Consider the following 19,695-nt stretch of genomic DNA (forward strand, 5'->3'; position numbering starts at 1 on the left):
AAGAGCTACTTCTTCCATGTACAGGGACTAGGATCTCTACAACTCTGTATAGGCATCCAGCCACAAAGTATAGCCATGTCCTTTCTCACCTGGTCTCCACAGATCCACAGGCTAACAGATGACCATACGGCACAGAGCAAGTCCCGACTTCTTCGGCTGGAAACACAACTAGACAAGACCTACCATCAACAACTACCTCCATCCAATCAGAGCAGGACCTCTTCCCTTGATGTTGCTGAGATACCTAGGTTTGTCTCTTTCCATTTCCTTGGACATGCTTGCACAGCTGCTGGAAATCCATCCTAGATGCCAACTGTTCCCTATAACAACATGTATTTGTGCACACTATGCATAAATTCCTGTTGTGGATGTACAGCCTCTGAAGTGATTCAGGTTCTTCATCCATCCTCCCTGACCTCTCAAAACACAGATATCTAGTGTACACAGTTTATTCCTTTACTTGTTTTCCTGTTCCTGCAGTAAGAATACATACATACATACATACATACATACATATATGTGTATATATATATATATATATATATATATATCACTAATGATAGCATCAGTATTCATTCTAGATTCCACTTTTCCTGTCAAAGGATAGATAAATTATCAAAATTTCCTCTTAATAAGTCAATGCTAATGGAATCATTTGTGCACAGAAATATTTCCTAATATAAAAAAAGGAAATTAGAATTGAGATTTATACTCAGAAACAGATGACACAGGAGGCTTTTTCAGGCTGTATTCCCTGACAGAGTTAAACTGTAGTGTTTTGTCCTTGCCTTTTGTCTGCACTTGCCTCACCAATAATAAAATTAAATCATTTGTTAGGGTTACTGACCACCTGCTCAGTTGTTTCCATTTAAACATGCATTCTGTAGCACCTGAACATTTGCTACTTCCAGAGATCCTGATAAATGTTAGATGTGGAGCTTGTCTTTTTACATGGTGATTTTACTCTTCAGTGATTACATTATTATTTTTTATTAAAAATTTATTAAATTTATTAAATAAGTCTCTACATATATGCAAATGTAGGCATACACACATATGCATTAAACAGAACAATGCACATGTCAAAGTACATGTGAACCTGTGGTAACTGGCAAGGGGACAATCCCACCATACCAGTAGAGCATTCCACTGATGCGTCCCCCAGTCCTCAGACACCAAGTTTACCTCCTTCTCTAGGACAAATCTTAAAGACAAATCTAGGTCACCAAACCCACCTGGGTGGGATGGGAGGGATAAGGGAACATACCTCCAAAGCCATCAAACAGTCCCACTTCCTACAGAATTTAATGAACTAAGGAATGGGCAGAAAGGAATTTGGTCTGCACTCTCAGCCATGGATCAGTAGTCTTGCTTTCTAGGAAGCCAAGATTGAAATACAACACTGTACATGAATAGGTGAAAGCATTTCCATCCATGGGACACAAATGGATATCCCTACCTTTAAACCATACTAATCACTAAGACCTGCACACACCTTCCCATGAACAAGGATCTGGTACTGAGACCCGTAACATATACCTTCAGTTTTGAACAATTCCTAGCCTCTGCAAGGTCCTGATTCATCTGATCTATCGCTAGCCTTGGATCTCCTTTCCCCCTACCAACACTACTCCCTGTGAAACACTCAGACAGACTAAACACTCTTCTGTAATGCTTATGTCTTTCTCAAGGAAGACATAGAGTTGTGCCAATACTCCCAGCCTAAATGGCCTCATTTTTTAACCCAGAAGTAACTGCTGGTTTTTTCCACTTGAAGAGGAAGACTTAATAAAGAAGGAGTTGGGGAGGCACTGAGGTGAAGTACATTTCTATTAGTGGGTTTTCCCAAGTACCATTGCCTGGGAGCACAGACCCACTAGGCCCTGCCTCCTCTTTATTGGACCAATCTCACAGATGAAACAGGAAGCTTCCCCTGCTTTGCAAACCAGTGTAGTCCTGGAATCACAAATTGCATCACTAAGACCTCCTTGTGGGCATTTGTTGAAGGAAATTGGAGATGTTACCACCTCTCCTGAAGTCAAGAAGTTGCTCTCCATATCTTAGCTATGGTGAAAAATGCTGCAATAAACACAGTTGTGCTGGGAGCTTTAGTATGTCCTTGTTTATAATCATTTGGGTAAATGCCCAAAAGTGGGATTGCTAGGTCATAGGGGAGCTCCATGAGTAGTCTTTTGAGGAACCTCCATACTGCTTTCAAGAGTGGTTAAAAAAGTTTAGACTACCACCAATAATGCAGTAGGGTTCCCTTTTAGCCACATCCCCTCCAGCATCTGTTGTTACTAGTTTTCTTGATTATAGCCATTCTAACAGGGGTAAGGTGGAATCTCAATGTTGTTTTGATTTGCATTTCTTTTATGGTTAGAGAAGTTGAGCATTTCTTCATGTATTGGCCATTATTGTTTCCTCTTCAGAGAATTGTCTCTAAGTCTTTAGCCCACTTATTAATTGGGCAGCTGTTTTTTTGAGGATCTGTTGTTGTGGGATTTAAGTTTTTGAGTTCCATGTATATTTTAGATATGAGACCCTTGACCATTGTATGACTAATGAAGATCTTCTCCCAATCTGTGGGCTTTCTATTGATCTTGCTAGCTATGTCCTTTGCCATGCAAAAGCTCTGCAGTTCCATGCAATCCCATTTGTCCAACATTTCTTTGGTTTGTTGTGTTTCTGGATCTTTATTAAGAAAATTTCGGCCTGTGCCAAAGAGCCCTAGAGTTTCTCCTATTCCTTCCTATGAAGTTTGTAGGGTGTCTGCTTTGACTTTGAGGTCTTTGATCCATTTTGAGTTGATTCTGATGCAGGGTGATGTATAAGGATCTAGCTTCAGTTTTCTACATGTGTTTAACCAATATTGCAAGCACCATTTACTGAAGAGGCAGTCTGTCTTCCATTCTATTTTTTAGCACTCTTATCAAAGATTAGGTAGCTATACATCTATGGGTTTATTTCTGGATGTTCAGTTCTAGTCCATTGGTCCTCAGGTCTGTTCTTGTACCAATAACAAGCTGTTTTGATTACTATGGCTTTGAAGTTTGGTATTGATATTCCTGCAACACTGTTCTTTCTGCTAAGGATTGTTTTTGCTATTTGGGGTCTTTCATCATTCCATATAAATTTTTGGGTTGTGTCTTCTATTTCATTGTAGGATGAGGTTGAGATATTGATAGGTATCGCATTGAATTTGTAGATAGCTTTTGGCAGTATTGCCATTTTCACTATGTTAACCCTCCCAATCCAGGAGCATGGGAGGTTTTTCCACTTCCTTAGTTGTGCTTTAATTTCCTTTTTCAGGTTTTTAAAGTTTTATCATAGAGGTCCTTCTCTCCTCCATCAGAAAGAATGACACCATCCCATTTGTTAGGAAATGGAAAGACTTGGAAAAAAATTTATTAAGTCAAGTAAACAAGGCCCAAAGAAACATACATCCCATGGTTTCCCTTTTCTGCAATAACTAGTATATGTATAGGACAAGCAGAAAAGTTCAAAAGTTATGTACGTATGACCATATAACATGATGCTAAGCAAAATGAGCTCCAAAGAGGACACAATAGGTTTTATCTTTCTTGTTTTTGTTTTTAAGGTAATTATAATGTGGTATGTGATTTTTTTGTTTCTTTTGTATGTTCTTCCCCCATGGTATATCCCCTGTTTCCACTGTATTTGATTCTGGTGCCCTGCATCTTGTATATACATTTTTATAATTTGGGGAGGAGAAGGGAAATAAAATGCTGAAATAAAGACACAGGATGACCCATTGTAACAATGAGATGTACAAGACACTATGTTGAAAATGAATTTTACAACTTTGGGGGGAGGGATGATTTGGGATGTGGGCAGGGAAGGGATGGTAGGGGAAAAACAAAGGGGGGGAAACAATGCTTGATACCTTACTCATGTAACTGTAACCCCTCTCTACAGTATCTTTATCATTAAAAAAAACTACATATAATTTTTTAAAAAAGACAAAAACCACATACTTGGGCTTGGAAACAGTCAGGGAGAGCATTCTCTGAAGCAAAACCTCCCTAAGGCTAACCAGCATAATATCTGCATATTCTCTGAGGCAGAGGTCTCCTAGCTCTCCAGGATCTAAGTATCTGCAATTCAAAGAATGGCTTGTCTCACATCTAGGGTTTTGAAGCTAGGTGAAAAGCCCCCTTCCCCCTCCCCCAGCTAGGCACATGCATAACTATGAGGACTAGGCATGTTGCTTAGACCCAGTATCTGTATTTCAGTCCTATCTAAAGCAATGTATATTATCACCAGTATATAACAGAAATTCTCCACATTCAATAATAAGAGAAAGAAACAATAAAATGTATAAAATTGCTTTCAGATACACTTCACAAGCTTTCTGGATTCCAAACCATCACATGAATGTCAGACATCGTTACCTATGGGAAAAATGCAAATCAAATGACAATGTGATTATATTACAAATCAGATCTAAGATCAAGAATATTCTTTTGCTTCTGTAAGTTTTATAGTTCTAACTATTACATTTAACTTTTTATCTGCTAAAAATCTTTTATATGTTGTAAGGTTAAAATTCAAATATTATTTTGTGTGCAAATGTTCTTTTTCTAAACACACAAAAATTTCTTCATTGAAATCATCTTCATTTTATTATGCATGAACTCTTTTACTTTTTTAAAAACTATATTGTAAGGGTGATGTACTGATTAATTACAGTTGCATAAGTCTTTTTGAACATTGTCACTGCTCCCTCATTTTCCCCAGTTTTTCCCTCCCTCTTTCCCTCTCCTTCAAGTTGTATAGTTCATTTCCAACATAGTGTCTAGGGAGTACCACTGCTATGTTTGTTCACCATTTGTCCCACCATTTCTGTGATTCCCCTACCCCTCCCCTGTTGTAAGATAAATCATCCCAGAAGCCACATTTTAAAATATAGAATATTGCAGTCTTTATTATTCAGTTAACAGGCGGCAGGCCACCAGTTGTTACAAAGGTCTGTAGCACGCAAATACACATAACACAGCTAGGAAATATGCTAAAGAGAAAAGAAATAACAAAAACAATACCAATAAGCCAATTCAGCTCCAATGGAGAGCTGAATTCTGACACCATGATGACTAGAAACAAGCCAGGAAACAGGACACAGGACACAATCACAGAGACACACGTAGCATGATTTCTGTGGCTAGTCTAGTCCTGGCCTAAACAGGTTGGTGCAAGGGGCAGAGCCTCAGGAAATTCCCAGTCCAAGGAATTAGACTGACAGATTCATTAACCTATTAGCCAAGTGCCTGCCCTTGCCTCCAGGGGTCTGGGCACGCCAATTACCTGGTAGGCATATGATTGGGGGGAGGTTGTTCCTTCCCCCAGAATGAAGACAAGATGTCAGACCCTACAATCTACCATGTAGCCATCATGGCGCAGGCCAGACCTGACCTCCTTACTTCACCCAATCAAATAAACTTACATACAAGATAAAAGGTACAGAAATTTAAAAATGTACTAAAAAGGGAAAAATAGAAGAAAAAAAGAACTGCATAAAGTAAAATAAAAAACCTCCTGTTTCCATTTCTTGTAGTTCATTCAATAAGCATCATTTTATATGATCATATGCACATAGCTATTGAGGCTTGTGGACCTCTCCTAAGAATATCCTCCTTTGGTCTCAGCTCTTTTACTTTCAAAACATCAATGTTACTTTGTTGGTTTATGTGTTTGTATTTATGTCAGCACCACAGAGTTGGTCATTATAACTTTGAAGTAACTTTTGCAGTCAGGAAAAGTGAATCTTCTAACTTGGCCTTTTAAAGCTTTTTAGGCTACCTGAGATTACATATTAAATTTAAGATAAAGTCTTATATTTATACAAAGTGGTCACGGGAATATTGTTAGGGATTGCACTTCCACTATATTCACTTTGAATTATTATGACATTAAGTGCGGTACAACTTACTGAAATAAGGAGACTGAGTCTAACCAGTGCCATCTCAGCTACATGGTGGATGTTAGGGAATTGGGTTTAACTGGTGCCATCTTGTCTTCATGGTAGAGGCAGGTTAGTTCCACCCTCAGGAATTCCTAGAGGCAGAGGTGGGACTTGAATAATAGATGACTAGACCTGCCAGTCTTGGGTCATAAACTCTCAAGCTTCCTGTGACATAGCCCCCTTACTAGGATTCTATTTAGGCTTAGACCAGTTCAGGTGCCACTATGCTATGCCTCTGTGTCTGTGTCTCATGTAGAAGTAAGGAGGTCAGGTCTGGCTGGTGCCATATTGGCCACATGGTGGATCGTAGGGTCTGACATCTTGTCTTCATTCTGGGGGAAGGAACAACACCCCCCTCCAGAAGGAAAATAACAGGCCCCTAGTGACAAGTCTAAGATTTAAACAAGAGCATGGCCACACTAACCATATGATGATCTGAAATAAATAGATTCCTGTTCCCTGGCAGCACTTGGTTGTCTCTGTACTTTTGAGACATGGTCATTCAAGCTGGGATCCAGTGCTCAATTCTCTTGTCTCAGCCTCCCTAGTGCCAAGATGACATACATATAGTACTGCATTTTTTAAGTCTAAACACTAAACTTCAAAACTAGGTGCAGAAGTGGTCATAGTCAACATTGATACAAACAAGACATTAAAGAGTAAGTACATTGTAACACAGCACAACATTGTGGCCAATTGCAGCTGTATCTAGAAAAAAATGATGGTATTGTGGGACCCATCAGTGGCAGGTAATGGGATCCTTCTGGTCTGTCCTACTTGTGACATTTAAAGATATACACCAGAAATGAAAATAATATCGAAATCAGGACTCCTCTAAATACCCATCAATAGTTTGTTTTCTACTTCCTTTGCACACATGGCTGAGACTACCAGTTTCCACTCTCTCGGTCTAAAAAATTGCAGCTCATTTTTGTGTAATGCCATAGTGTGTCATTTGGGATGTTTTCTACTACTATTTCCACATAGTGAGACACTGTTATTCATTTTCAATGAATCGTGTATTGCTGTCTGGGGACAAGATTTCCAGGTTTGTGTGCTGAGGTTTCCTGACCCTTGTGCCTTTTCTTTCACACAAAATGAAAATAATCCACAGAAATGTGAATGGAATGGTATAAGTTGATCATGGCAAAAAGTGCTAATGTTGAGAAGGTTACATTGACTGCTCTGTATAATAAATATTCTCTCTTATTCTCACTCAAGCCAGCTGTTACAGTTCCATACATTTTGCAAACCATAATGATTGATCAGCTAGCTATTCTGTTTCTTCTATTGTTTTCTCTAGCTTGTTATCCAATATATTTCTTCTTTCAAATGTGAGAAAGCCCTCTGTCTGAACTTGATTTTACCCTTGTTGTCACTTTCCTGCTAAGGTATTTGAAACTATATGGTTTTCAGTTCATGGAATTCCACATGTCACAGCAGTTTCATCTAAGCAAAGTTTATACTTTGGAATGGTTGCCCATGATAATGTTCTGGGATGTGTGCAGACACTGAACAGTTAGACTTATGATTTGCACCTATTGATAATGTTGTAAGGTAAATCATCCCAGATGCCACATTTTGGAATATGAAATATTGGAGTCTTTTATTTTATTTTATTATTTTGAAAATACCGTACAGAGGGGTTACAATTACATGGGCAAGGTAATGAGTTGGAATCTTTATTATACAGTTAGCAAGCTGCAGACAGCCCATTGTTACAAAGGTCTGCAGCCCTCAAATGCACATAATACAGCTAGGAAAAAGGCTAGAGAGAAAGAAAGAACAAAAGCAATACCAACAAATCCAGTTCAGCTCTGATGGAGAGCTGAATTGGGATACCATGATGACAGGAGATGACCCTGGAGACAGGAGATGAGCCCGGAAACAGGATACAGAAGACAATCATGGAGACACAAGTGGCATAACGTTCTGGTGGTTGGGTGGGGGGTGGATCTACAGGAAATTCCCAGTGTTAGGTACTGGAATGACAGGCTCAGTAACCTATCAGCCAAGTGCTCCACCCCAGGGTTCCAGGCACTCCCATCACCTGGTAGGCAGATGATGTAAAGGAGGCATTTCCCTCCCCCAGCATGAAGATAAGATGCCAGAACCTACCATCCAACCATGTGGCCAATATGGTTCTGGCCAGACCTCATCTCCTTACTTTAATAACATGTGTAGAGTACATGGCATTAAATATTGATTCTATATGATATGTCTTCTGAACTCCTTTGGAAATTGCCAGAACTCATTTCAAACTCGATTTAGCACTGCATTTATTACTTTAGAAATTACTTTAGAAACTCAAGATGACAGAGGCTCATGCCTCTAATCCTAGCTACTCAGAAGACTCAGATCTGAACATTACAGTTGCAAGCTACTCTGTTCAGTTATATCAAACTCTTATCTCTAATTAGCTAGTAAAAGGCCAGAAGTGCAGGCATGGCTCAAGTGGTAGAGCTTGAGTCATGAGAAAAGAGCTAAGTGAAAGCCCTGAATTCAAGCAAAAACTAATTTTCTGGGCTCTATTTTCATTATCTATAAAAGAGACATCATTAAATTATTAATTGTGTCTTATTATTATGGTGAGAATCAAGTATTGTAATCTTCATCATGCATCCAGTACATAATAGTCTGGAATTACCTCTCCTCTGAAAGCACAGAGTGGAACAAGAATTAAAGTATTTGGCTTAACACTGCTCAATGACCCTATACTTTCTCAGGCACCTCTTATTCCTCCTAGTGTGGAGAGCTCTCATGGGTTTACCAGACAGCGGTGTTGAGGCCCTGGTCTGCTCTATGCCTCCCTGACATTGTGCTGGCTGCACATGGCCAGAAACACACAGCCCTGGGCACACCAAGCAAGGCTAATGTGTTCTGGAGTGAGGGGCGCTGGTCGCTTCCGCCCTGTGGAAGAGACCCATGGAAGTCCTGCCGCCAAATCCTCTTGCCTCGGAAAGAGTGTGTATATGTGCACCATTAGCTAAAGATTGCATTAAAAGGTCTGCCTATTTGCTGAGAGTTGTGCAATGTTACATCGGTGTGCTGTACATAAACTTGTACACTATGTAATAAAGTTAGATCTGCACCTCGAGTCTGGTCTCCAGAGTCTGTTTCCCGGGTCTTGTCGTGGGCTCAATCGTCACTTCACCCCCCCCCCCAGGCACGTCCAAAACAAATGGCAATATCCTAGGTTACATGAAGGCTGTCGTGGCTCACTATCCAAGAGAATGTTGTAGCTGTTTAATCTGGACACTGCCAGTGAATGGGCACTCTTGGACTTTACATTTTCTATAAAAATATAGTTTCTGGACTGCGATTTTTTTCGTTGCCTTGTTTTTTTTTGTTGTTTTTTTATTTTTTTGTTTTTTGGTCTTTTGTAGATTTTTTTTCCTCCCCAGGGCTGAGGACCGAACCCAGGGCCTTGTGCACGCCAGGCAGGTGCCCTTCCGCTGGGCTAAACTCCCAGCCCCTGCGATTTTTTCATTGACAATTAGATGAAGGTATTCAACAATTTTTGAGAGGTGCTTAAAGAAAATTTTAAGCTTCAGCCTTGATAGATGGTTCTGTCATTAAAAATGTTATTCATATAGCACCATGTTGCTTGTAATCCACCCAGTAAGTTTTTTTTAATTCTGTATTTTAAAAATTAGAAGCAAAATCAAATTATTATTTAGTACATTCATATCCTGAAGTTTTTTCTTCATTTCACAGTTTTTATTTATTGTTATTATGAAGGGTTACAGTTTCATAAGTCAGGTAGAAAGTACAATTCTTTGGAATAATGTTACCCCTTCCCACAACGTCTCCCAGTTTTTTACTTCCATCCCCACACACAAGTTGTATAGTTCATTTTCAACATAGTGTCTAGTGAGTACCATTGCTGCATTTGTTCACCTTTTGCACCTCCATTTCTGTGCTCCTTTTGCCCTCTGAGACAGATAAATGAACAAGTGAGACAGAAAGAAAACAAAAATAACAATAAAGAAAAAACCCTCTTTTTTCCATTTCCTGGAATTCATATTGATAAATATTATTTTATATGAAAAATGTTTCTCTGTGAGGGATATTATTTATTATACCCAAGCCTAGAATAAGTTGATAAGTTCATGGATAAATCAGAAAATAACTTGAGCCAAGTCTTTCATGGGGACTCGAGATCAGTGAATAACTAAGGAGAGCCTCACTCTATTTGATTCTTAAAGAGAAGATATGGAAAAAACTGATGTGATGTTTTCTATTAAAACTCATCTTTATGTATCATCATTAGCAGAAGCAAATTACAAGGTAAAAGCTGTAAATACATACAAAAATTTAACGAGTTGGGTACATAGATTGACAGATATTTCTTCTAAATGTCTGTTTAAACTTACCACCATACTGGGCATTGAAATGAGGGCCCATCCTTGCTAAGAAAGTGCTTGGCCACTTGTCCTACACATTCATCCATTTTTTGTGTCGTAAGTTTGTTTTCAGCTAATGTCTTGTGCTAACTTTGTTTATGTTTGTCCTCAAACTGCAACCCTCCTACTTCTACCTCATGAGCTGTTTGGAATAGCACATATACCCCACCATAACTGAGTAATTCATACAGACAATATCTTGCTAAATTTTTTCCCATGGATTGCATTACTGGTCTACTTTCCTCTTGTATAGCAAGGATAAAAGACAGGCACATCTTCACTTGGCTATGAAAAAAAGCCTTACTTTTGGATTAAGCTCACATAATTTTACTTTTTCATCCTTATAGACTTTTTGTCCATTTTGTTGCATTTTAATTGGCATGTAATGAATGTACAAGAGGTTTTCATTGTGAAATTTCCACATATCAGGGAGTAAAAATGTGCCCTGAACAAATTCAACTCTTCAATTACTTCCCCACATTTTCCCTCTTACATGCATGGAACAAATTCACCAGTCTACTTCTGCCATATTCACCTACTCATACCCACTTTTGCCTTCCTTATCCACTAGGTTTCCAAATTCAAATATGGCCATTTGCCTTTTTTTTGTTACCCCTCCATTGTTTTCCCCTATCATCCCTTCCCTCCCTACCTTCCCCGAGGTTCTTTTTTTTCTTAATTGTGATTAAGTGATTACATAATTTCCCAGATTTCACAGCATTGTGGAATAATGATGCTCATTTAAAGTCACAAGTTCATTCTAACTTTCCTGGAGCAAATTGTCTATCACAGTCTATAACATATAACGGTGTACACATATACACCATACATGTGATCAGCAGTATGGGGATATTTAGTAGTGGTTTGACCAGATGAGTGGGAGTTCTTTGTTTCTTAAGTCCTGTTAATTTTGTCGTATCACCTAACGTTTGCCTTTGAACATTAGATTCCACATATGTGAGCAAGCTTGAGGACTGTTCCTGTATTCCATGGTGGTTTCCTTATTGTTATTACTTCAAACTCTATACGCAGTTCTAACATGATGTTATTAATCATTTTCTGTGTGTTTGGATTCTGTAGGGGATAGGAACAGAAGATAGAATCATATTATTTGATTTTAATGGTTTCTTTTCAATTATTAGGTTCTTGGATCTAGATCACTCTTTGAAGGTTACATAACTCAATATGTATATATACTCTGGAAGTGCAGGTATACATACATTTTATTCTATATTTTAATCTGTCCATCTTGGTATTCAATTTCTTTCATTTTCCTTTATGTCTACTGACTTCTAAGATCTTGTGGCTAACATTTTTCTAATAGTAATAAGAGCTCATATTTTAGAGGTTAGAGTACAACTCAATGCTATAATACTTCTCTGGCATGCAGGAGACAGTATATTTATTTGGTCACCACCAAACACACAAACACACACACACACACACACACACACACACACACACACACACACACACAAAAAAAGCTTTCTTCAAACATTCCCCAAGACAGAAAGTCTCACATTTGGGGATATATTGATTTTTCTATATTTTTGTAACTTTTTCCGTAAGAGAATTTTCATATTTTCTACAATGTTTGCCACATTCTTACTTCTTTTTCAAATATGTTATGTACTATTTTTCTGAACAAATATATTTATTATTCTTATCTTCAAAAGGAAATAGCTTAATCCCTTACAGATCTGTTTTATAATGGTACATACTTGTTCATGAATGGTCAAATACTGCACAAATGGTCATTTTAAAAGTTTCAGTGTTAACTGGGTGCCTGTGGCTCACACCTGTAATCCTACCTACTCAAGTGGCTGAGATCTGAGGATCATGATTCAAAACCAGTTGGGGCAGGAAAGTCATGGGAATCTTACCTACAATTAACCACCAGAATACAGGAGTGGCACTCAAGTGGCAGAGCACTTGCCTTGATATGAGGAGCTGACAGACAGCATACAGGCCCAAAGTTCAAGCCCCATGACTGATGAAAAAATGTTTCAATGTTATGGCAGAGTGAAATCAGAAAACTGAAATTGGCAAAGAGTGGAATCAGAAAATGGAAATTAAATATAAAATGGAAAATGTATGGTTGGCCTCAATTTCTTAAAGGAACCATTATGTAATTGGTAAAAAAAAAAAAAGTGTTTTTAAATGACAAGTCTTGAAAATGTCACCAGGATAATCTGTCAATAAAGCAAAGTACAATTTATTCCAATTGTGGTAAGGAAGAACACTACCTTGATAGAGTCTTAGTAGTGTGTTGGGTAGAGCAGGCAAAAAATGTTAGTTATTAGGCTTTGCCATCATATTTAAAGTGGTTTTTGATTGCAGTTTGATTTGAATTAAATAAAGCACATGATATAGTAGTTTATGATGGGTAGACAAAAATAAAGATTTTCCATTCTATTAAATGTCTACTATCCTGAAATAAAGACCTACTTAGCTTATTTGCCGTTTTTCAGCCTGCCTTCCTTCTGATTTCACTATGGATTCAATAGATAAATGTCGAGGTATAAGAGTTGTTCATGTAATAGAGAAGCTGTCTTGGTTCTCAGCACCAAAATAAAAGAGAGAATATTTGGTAAATGAGTCAAAGAGACCATTTTCTATCATTTAAAGAAACATCCTTTGCAGCTAGAGATAAATCTCCATTGTACTGCACTCAAACACAAAACTCTCTTTCACTGTGAAATTGTCTTTTTTTTCTTCCATCATTTTATCCTCTTCTGGAGGTACTATGCTATCAATAAATCTGCTATTCTTAATGATAGAAGCTGTTTACCTCAACCTGTTTATTGATGATACTGACAAACTGACATCAGTTTTCAAAGTCCTCAAATCTGGACCTTTTTTCTGTTCTATATACCAAAATATTCATCACAGGGATTTTCTTATTGTAATTCCTCTGTGTAGAATATTGCTGTTGTTCTATTCCTAGCCCAGTAATATGTATATTTGTATTCTTACTGCACTGTAGCATTTCCCAGGAGTGCACCAAACTGTACTACCATGTAACAGGAGACTTTTAATGAACCTTGGTCTACATGGTAGTTTTTGTGTCTTTGATGATAACAACAATGAAAGAAATTGATTTGTTCAGGAAACAAATAGTGCACTTGAAATAAACTCAAGAAATGTGAAAACAGTGCATACAATGTTAAAACTAAAAAACAAAAACAAAAACAAAAAACACAGCAAAGAAAAGATTGTTTCCCCCAAGGAATTACACTTTATTTCGAGAAAAAATATTTTAGATGTACTTGACTATGTGATTAAGTTGAGAAGTGCTAAGAGATTAGTAAAGCCACATTTGGGTGTTTCTATGAATGCTTTTCTATAGATGATTAGCTAAAGGGGAATAACATGCCAAGAATGCAGTATACACCATCATACAGGCTGGGGACTAAATACAAATAAAGGGGAAACAGAAGAAAGTTTGCCTATAATAATATAATTGTACAAAACACTATGTTGAAAAACAAACTTTACAATTTAGGTGGGGTGGGGGGATGGGAGGATTGGAGGGAGTATGTAATTGAGGTGGAAGGGAAGGGTGAAAACAAAGGAGGAGCCAACAATGCTTGATAAGAAATGTACTCATGGAGAGGTTCCGGGAAGATGGCGGAGGAGAAGCTGGAGACTAAACAAGCTCTCGCATAGAAAGCAGTTTTAGAGTTCCAGTGAACAGTCCTAAGCCAGAGAATCACACCAAGGGTGCCATCCCAGGACAGAGAGTTAGGCCAGAGAGGGAAACTCCAGGCACGGAGACAGATCTGAGCTCTTGCCAGCAGCTGCCACTGTGGTGGCAGCAGCGGCGGCAGTGGCAACTGCAGCGCCATACCTGAAACAAAGAGAGTCCGGAACGAAAGAGCCAGACGCGGCCGGGGAGCGGATTCTACTCAACACCAGCAAGAACTGACAAGGAGCAGACATCTTCATCCTGCAGTTCGCAGACCAGAGACGACCCAGGAACCAAGACTCGGCCTGACTTCCTCACTTCTTCTCAGGGAGCAGAGGAGGGAAGGCTACCCCTCCCCCCGCAGTACCGGAGATCTCCATCTTGGATACCAACAAAGCTCGGCAGAGCTGCTAGCTCCAACTCAGGCCTTGGAATAAAACGAGTCATTTAGCAGGTCCCAAGAACTTAATGGCGTGACCTGCCAGACTCAGCTCCACCCAGGGAAAAGTCACCCGGTTCGGGCGCCAGCCCTAAGGGTGGCTTTCTTCACTGGGTAATCAGAGCCAGAGGCTGCCCCTCCCTTTAGCAGCCTCAATATCAGTAAACAGAAACCCTGAGAGTGGCTCCAGGCTGGGCTCTGTGAGTTTCTCACAAAGTAGCCCCCGGGAAAAGCTACTGTTTGCTGAAAGGCCTTAACTCTACCCAGAACCTAGCCTCATCACAGCATCTCCAAACTTGAGGAAAAAGCCATCTCCCTCTTTTGTGATACTCAAAGCACACCCCCTGCCCATTGAACTAACTTGGGAGGAGGATTGCAAAATCCTGGGTAAAGCAGAGCATTTTTCTGCCTGTCCAAACAAACTGACTTAAGAAACCAACCAAGCCACAGGACCACATGCAGACCAGAGACTTCAACCAGAGGCTGATTACAGACACAAGGGAGACACAGGATTTTTCCCATCCCTCCCAAAAAAATCAGAGAACTTTTTTTTTTCTTCTTCTTTTTTTTTAATACCTTTTACAAAAAAAAATTTTTTTTTTCTTTTCTAAAACTTTTTTTAATTTTAAATTTTTACTTTTTTTGAAAAAAAATGTTTTCTAGTAACTTTTTTCCCCCTTATAATCTTTATTTTAGGGATACATGCGTGTGTGTTTCTCTTTCTTTTTTTCCTTTTTTTTTTTAAATTTTTCTTTTTGTTTTTTGCTTAACTCGACTGAACTTCTGAACTTTTTTTTTCTTTCTTCCTTATTCTTCTCACCTTTTCCTCTCTTTTGTTCTTCTTTATGGGACTTAATTGTTGTTCTGCACATTCTCACATAAACACGTAGTTGACTATTAGATCCTATCCCCAATTGTGTACACACTTAATCCACAAATTTATTACTCAATCCCAAACCTCTGAAACTTAAATTCCTTAATAACAGTACTACCTCTTTATACCTATATAATATTTTAAGTATTTTTATTTTTAAGTTTTTCACATCTCCTTTATATCCCTCCCCTTCTCTCATTATAGTCACATTCTTTGAATAGTTTGTTCTCGAATCTGCATATTATTAATTTTTATTTTTCTATTTTTTCTGGTCTCTTTTTTTTCTCCTTTCTCTTTCTTCTTGTTTCCTCTTTCTGTACTTTCATCCTATCCAACCTATTTCCTGCTTTGAGACTAGGACTTAGTTAAGTTAACTCTCCCTGTACCTTCCCACATCACTCTATTCCTATTTTTTACACACATCTCTCCCTAACCCTAATAATATATGGTTTACCAAATTCTTCTTTGCGGTTCATATCCCATTAATATATAGTTGTTTGATGTTGAATAGAGGTATCTGTTGAACTAAATTGTAACTGCAGACTATTGACTGTGCAAATTCAGACTTTGGTTGATGCTTGCCTTAAGTTAGTGTTCTAGCACAAAACTGGTGTTATTTTCATCCCAAATGGGCAGAGTAAGCCGGAAAAACGCAAGAAAAATGGCAAGTCCAGGTATCTCCACTCCTAATCATGATAATCAGGGGACAGAACAGATAATGAATAATCAAATAGCTCTACAAACACTGCTGGCAAACATGATAAATGAAAAGATTGAAAACATACAAAGAACTCTGTATGAGGGTGATAGGGAGAGAGAGGAAGCAAACAAAAGGTCAATGCAGGAAATGATTGAAAACCTAAAAAGGGCTCTGTATGAGCATAAGAGGGAGAGAAAGGAGGCAATCCAAAGGTTTATAGAGGAATATCATGAGTGTGAGGAAGCTACTAAAAACCTGAACAGGATTTGCGTGAGCAGGTTCAGAATACTCAAAGAGAAAGGCAGGAATGGCGTGAACAGGCTGGGAACACTCAAAGAGAACGACAGGAATGGCATGAACGGGAGGAAACTAAGCAAAGAGTAATAAAGGAATTGAGAGAGCAGGATGAGAATACACAAAGATCACTAAAGGCATACATGGGATCCATTAAAAAAGAGCTGAAGGAAGTCAGGGAGACCACAAAGGGAATGCTGAATGGAACCCAACAGAAGGAATGGGAGTCCAAGGAAACCATAACCAATCAACTAAGTGATTTGAGAATAAACACTGAACACCAAATTAAGGAAGTAAAGAAGTTCATACAAGATCTAAAACAAAGCTTCAACAAAGAATTTGAAGCCATCAAAGCTGACCAATTAGAAGGAAAAGATATTTAAAAAAAAACAAAGAAGAAAGTCTTGACAGCAGGCTAGACCATGCAGAAGATCGAATCTCGGGGATTGAAGACAGCCTAGATATCATAGAGAAAGAACATACAACCATCCAAGACAAGTCCAAGAAATCCAACACTTGGAAGACACCATCAGAAGACCTAATCTAAGGATAATGGGTGTAGAGGAGAACCTAGAAACAGAAGTTAATGGTTTAGGAAATTTGTTTAACAGGATACTAGCAGAGAACTTCCCAAACATGCAAAAAGATAAACCTATTCAGATACAAGGAGCTTTCAAAACTCCAAATAGACCAGATCAGAATAGGATATCCTAGAGTCACATTATAATCCACACAAGATCAACTCAGAACAAGGAAAATTCCTTAAAGCTGTGAAGGAGAAAAGATTAATCACCTATAAAGGGAAACCAATTAGAATCACTTCAGATTTCTCAGCAGAGACATTCAAAGCAAGAAGAGCCTGGAATGATGTATGCCAAGCCCTAAAAACAAACAACTATCAACCAAGAATTCTGTACCCAGCTAAACTCTCCTTCATAACTGAAGGCCAAATAAAAACCTTCCATAGCAAAGAAAAATTGAAACAATACATCTCCACCAAACCAGCCCTACAAAAGATTCTTAAAGATGTCCTACACATAGAAAACCAACAAGACCACAATAAAGGCCAAGAAACCACACTCAAACACAGAATCCAAGAACCACAGGAAGAACACAGTTTTCGCAACCCACAAGAAGGTGGATAACACGGCAGGAACTCCCAAATACCTCTCAGTACTATCTCTTAACATTAACGGACTTAACTCTCCAATTAAGCGACATAGACTGTCTAGTTGGAATAAAAACAAGATCCTTCTATCTGCTGCCTTCAGGAGTCACATCTAGCCCATAAAAACAAAAACATTTTCAATGTTAAATGCTGGAGCAAAATCTACCAAGCAAACCGCCCCTATAAACAGGCAGGAGTTGCAATCCTAATATCAGATAAAATAGACTTCAAATTAAAATTCGTGAGAAGAGATAAAGAAGGTCACTACATACTAATTAAGGGATCTCTCATTCAGGAGAATATTACAATTCTAAATATCTATTCGCCAAACAATGGAGCACCCAAATTTATCCAAGAAACACTACTTTTCCTCAAATACCACATAGATCCAAAGACACTTATTGTTGGGGATTTTAACACAGCACTCTCCCCACTAGATATATCAACTCTGAAAAAACTCAACAGAGAAACCGCAGATCTAAACAGCTGCATAGATCAACTAGATTTAACAGACATCTACCGAATATTTCATCCAGCAGCATCAGAATACACATGTTTCTCAGCAGTACATGGAACATTTTCTAAAATAGACCACATTTTAGGCCACGAAGCAAACATGTCCAAATTCAGAAATATTGAAGTTATACCTTGTATTCTCTCTGACCACAACGGAATAAAATTGGAACTCAACACCAAAAGCCACCAAAGAAAGTCCGGTAGCACATAGAGGCTAAACAACACACTGCTGAATCACGAGCGGGTCATGGAAGAGATTAGAAAGGAAATTCAAATGTTCATGCTATTCAACAAAAATGAACACACAAATTACCAGCTCCTCTGGGACACAGCAAAGGCAGTACTCACAGGCAAGTTTATAGCTCTGAACTCCTACATCAACAAATTGGAGAGATCTGAAACCAACAATTTAATGACACATCTAAACCTCCTTGAAAAAGAGCAGGAAGATAAATCCCAGTCCAGTAGATGGAAAGAAATAATTAAAATTAAATCAGAATTAAATGAATTAGAATCCAAAAAAACTATAGAAAGAATCAACAAAACAAAGAGTTGGTTCTTCGAAAAAATTAACAAAATTCACAGACCCTTAGCAAATTTTATCAGAAAAAGAAGACTACACACCCAAATAAATAAACTCAGAGATGAGAATGGAAACACCACCACTGAAATAACCAAGATTCAGAACTTTATAAGGGAATACTTCTCAAAATTTTATGCTAATAAGTTCGAGAACTTGACAGAAATGGACCTTTTCCTAGCAAATATTGACATGCCAAAACTAAACCAAGATGAGTTAAACCATCTTAACAGGCCCATATCAAGCATTGAAATAGAAACAGCAATAAGAGACCTCCCAGCTAAGAAAAGTCCAGGACCAGATGGTTTTACAGCGGATTTCTACAAGGCCTTCAAAGCAGAGCTCACGCCAATATTCCTCCAACTCTTCAATGAAATTGAAAGAGAAAGTTCACTACGGAACACATTCTATGAAGCCATCATAACCCTCATCCCAAAACCAGGCAGGGATTTATCAAAGAAAGAGAACTATAGACCCATTTCTTTGATGAACATTGATGCAAAACTTCTCAACAAAATTTTTGCCAATCGACTTCAACAAATCATCCAAAAAATCATACACCACGATCAAACAAGATTCATTTCAGGGATGTAAAGCTGGTTCAATATATGCAAATCAATATTATTCATCACATCAACAGGAGCAAGGATAAGAACCAAATGGTTATGTCAATAGATGCAGAAAAAGCATGCGACAAGATCCAACACCACTTTATGATGAAGGTTTTGGAAAAATTAGGAATCCATGGAACATCCTCAATACAATAAAGGCTGTATATGACAAACCTACAGCCAGCATTATACTTAATGGTGAAAAACTAAAGCCATTTCCTCTTAACTCAGGAACAAGACAATGATGTCCCCTCTCTCCACTTCTCTTCAATCTAGTATTAGAATGCCTACGTACAACAATAAGACAAGATGCAAACATAACGGGGATCCAAATAGGGAAAGAAGAAATAAAACTCTCCCTCTTTGCAGATGACATCATCTTGTATTTAAAGAATCCCATAGACTCCACTCCCAAATTACTCAAGCTGATTCAAAA

This window comes from Dipodomys merriami, unplaced genomic scaffold, assembly GCF_024711535.1.
Source record: "Dipodomys merriami isolate MVZ:Mamm:240054 unplaced genomic scaffold, mDipMer1.0.p SCAF_3, whole genome shotgun sequence".
NCBI classification, from domain to species: domain Eukaryota; kingdom Metazoa; phylum Chordata; class Mammalia; order Rodentia; family Heteromyidae; genus Dipodomys; species Dipodomys merriami.